The sequence below is a fragment of the Aplysia californica genome, unplaced genomic scaffold, assembly GCF_000002075.1.
Source record: "Aplysia californica isolate F4 #8 unplaced genomic scaffold, AplCal3.0 scaffold00423, whole genome shotgun sequence".
NCBI classification, from domain to species: domain Eukaryota; kingdom Metazoa; phylum Mollusca; class Gastropoda; order Aplysiida; family Aplysiidae; genus Aplysia; species Aplysia californica.
In genome coordinates, this window is record NW_004797693.1 from 595,147 (window position 1) to 598,809 (window position 3,663).

The 3,663-nt window shown below is 38.7% G+C and overlaps 1 protein-coding gene across 1 annotated transcript in view; it reads left to right on the top strand.

Moving 5' to 3' along the window:
* The window catches only part of LOC101864242 (glycogen debranching enzyme), a gene marked incomplete in the record, with an annotated part of 59,312 nt that continues 55,649 nt past the window's right edge, over window positions 1-3,663 (top strand). Inside the window, 1 exon segment of the mRNA XM_035971360.1 lies at window positions 1-204.

Consider the following 3,663-nt stretch of genomic DNA (forward strand, 5'->3'; position numbering starts at 1 on the left):
AGGTTACGCGCTAGACTTTATAGTTTTTAGTTTACAGTTTACGTTCATGTTAGAGGCTAGGAGGCCTACTAGACTTCCTAAACACACATCGCAGCGTCAAGAAGTGTTTGGTCGTGACAAGAAACTTCTTACTTCTCTCGTTCTGGTTTGCTCTCTGTGCAACTCCAGTTTGCAATGGTTTGAGAATTGCAGTTACATCCATCTGTATTATTGTTATAGTCGAGCTGTCAGTGCCACGACCGTCACCAAGAGGAAATCTCTGCGAGTAAGTAAAAAATATGTTTTTATTTTTATTTATAAAGGGGGGGGGGCATCAATTATTTATTGTTTGCCTATTTTACGTGGACTTAAACTGTCTGTCCTAAGACAGATGAAACTACTATTCAAGGTGCAATAAGTGCTCATTTAATTGAGATTATTATTGTAGTTGTGTAGGCAAATGCGTGAAAAGACAATTTGCACTGTTCATGTGTTGGGTCCATCTAGATCTAAGCCTAAGCTATCTTATCAGTCAATATCATCAAATCAATATTATATATTCAATTTAGCTAGAGATCTAGATTCTAGATCTAGAATCTAGACTAGGCCTTTGAATTTAAACTTAATTTAGATTCTATATTATAAGTTCAAGTTAATGTTCGATGGGGTTCTAAGTCTAAATGTTAAGCGATAAGATAAAGGTCAGCGATGGATGCGTCTGGACATTGGCGAACACTGGTGATGTTTGGTAGGGGATACAATTGAAGTTCCCAGTGCACTTTATATTGGTGCTTGGACTTAATTCTTCCCTGACTTTTTTGGCCTGCGCAGCCTGATAATATTATATCATGTTTTATGTGGCTGTAACATTTTGTGTACGATTCCTTTTGTGTATTTATGTGTGGGAGGAGGGGGCCCAGCAATTTTTGTAAGACCTGAAGATAGTTTGCAAGCATTACTGGGTGTAACTGTTAAAGCATTTACGCAGGAGGAGGGAGGCAGGGAAGGAACGTACATGTAATGTGTCACGACGCTGTGGAATCAGGCACTCGTCTATTTATGGCATGATGGAGTTATTGGTATCATCTGAAAGATGATTCATTTGCCTTGCATCCAATGAAATAAAAATCCATCTATCTCGAATAGAATTCAAAATATTTGCGACTGAAGGAGGTGAGGGCACCTGTTTCAGTGGTGATGTAAGCGAGAAAATGACCACCAAAGTTTGGTAACCCCAATAGCTAAAGAGTCCTTAAAAACTGAAAAATGACATCTAAGGCCCTATTCTGTGCCATGTCTTTTAGTAAAATCCACATGGAAATTAAATGTGTTTTTATATGGACATGATTTTAAAAAGTGGTTGATAAGCCAAAAAATATAAATTCGATAAAAATTTTCAACCTGGCAGAAAAATGCCTGTTTCTCTGATTTGTTATTTTAACAAGCGCCCGATTTCACCATGCTGCCTCACATATTGGCACCTTGATGATATTATAAAAGCAACTGTAGTAGGGCATGGGTGTGAGAATGCAGTTAACGTTCCTCCTTGATCATTATTTTGCAAAAGCTTTTTAAGGCCCATGTATTGATTATCTTAAGATAACAACTCTCATTCTCTGAAAATTGTGGCAGTACTGTCACAGTGGTCTCTGGCTATAGCACTCACCTCGGGTGACAAAAAAAGTCTTGAAAGTATGCTCAGGCCAATGAGAATGTGCAAATAAAAGCATATTTCTAAGGAGCTGGAGTAATCTTGACTAAGTATTCTGGTCTGTGGTCCGGGCACATCATTGAGTTGAACTCGAATGGAGATGTAACTTTCCTGCACTGAGGGATCACAGACAATGACTGTCATAAATTATAAATGGTACAGCCCTCTTGCACTGTCTGCCCACCCAGCATGGCCAGTCTGTGGCTTGCCTTATTGTTAAATCATGTCTTAAAATTCATTTTCCCTGTATGTGATTTTCTCCCTGCCAAGGCAGAAATTTCAACAAATTAAGCTGGGCATACAATATATGCTGATATTTCCTTTGCTTCCATCAGTTCCAAGCAAAATGGGTAATTTTATGGCTGATCTGTTTGTTTGTTTGTGTGTGTGTGTGTGTATGTGTGTGTGTATGTGTGTGTCTGTATGTGTGTGTCTTTATGTGTGTGTGAATGATCGAGAGTACATTTATATGTGTGTGTGTGTGTGCATGTAATTTCTTTTGTTCATCTGTGCGCATGTGTGCATTCTTCACAGAGTTACTGTTCTTTGTACCACTGGATTTATGTAAAGCGCCCAGCGCTGTGTGCATTCAACAGTAGTGCACTACAAGTGTTGATCAATATTATTTGATACTAAAAATACTAACGCAGGAATAATCATACTATTAGAGAAAGTTTTGAATTTGGAACTCATGACCCGGGTTTGCGGTTTGGATATCTGTTTCCAAGGTTCAATTGAATAAGACTCTTATGATACTACATCCTATTACAAAATGTAAAAATGTGTAGCCACACATCAAAATGAGTCAAATGTTGCATTTAAAGATTTGTTTGTGTTGCCTTACAAGTGGGTGAAAACAAAATTTGTCTTGCTTCTGTGGTTCCAAACTTAATTCAAGTCCCTTGAAGTTGATGATTTAAAAATACAGAAAATGTTTAATTGAATTGCAATATATATGAATAAATTAACAGCGTCCATATGTGTCACGATGCGGTGGAATCAGGCGCTCGCCTATTTCCCGACATATGGAGTTATTGGTATCAGCTTAAAGCCTGTTTATTTGCCTTGCCTTTGGTGAAAAAATATCCATCTATCTAAGAATAGATGTTGAGATATGTAAGATTGAAGAAGGTGGGGGTCGTCTGATTTCAGAGGTAAAATAAGTGAGAAAATGGCTGCCTAAGTTATGTGACTTCCATAGTTTGAGAGTCTTTGGAAGGGGAAAATGTACATTTTTTAGTACCTTTAATCACTGTTTTTCAGTAACATCCACACAGAAATGTGTTTTTGAATAGGCATAAAAGGTGTTGAGCCTAAACACCTAAAAAAATTGCTCAATGGCCAGAAAAATGCCAATTTCTTTGATTTCATTATTTTGACGAGCGCCTGATTTCTCCATGATGCATCATGTATATCATTTCCACTATTTTCGCTGGGGGTCCATGCACATTACAAGATTCATGTGTTCACGTGAAACAAAAGCAATAATTCCACTGTGTCGTCAGTAATAGGTTGGGAAGGAGATCAGCTTTGGGTACAGATTTTAGAGACTCCCTGTAGTATTGCCAGGTCATGAAGGTACATCCATAAATTATTCAAAGTGAGGACGTATGTCAGTGTGTGTGTGTGTGTGTCTGTCTGTGTGTGTGTCTGTGTGTGTGTTTTTGTGTGTGTGTGTGTCTGTGTGTGTGTATTTGCGTGTGTGTACATGCGTGCGTGTGTGGGTTTTGTGTATGTATGTGTGTTTGCATTTGTGTTGTATGTGTTCGTCAGGACAAACGCGTCGTGAGCCTATTTTTATGATATATATGCATCTGCTTGGTTTTAACAATGCTGACAAATCACTGAACGGTTTCCCTCTGCCGACTCAGCAAAATTGTCCAACTGCCGGGTTGCTTGCCCGACGGGACAAAAGACTTCACGACGACATGTTTTAGATTATGGATTGGGGCGGGAGGGGGTGACAGGTCACA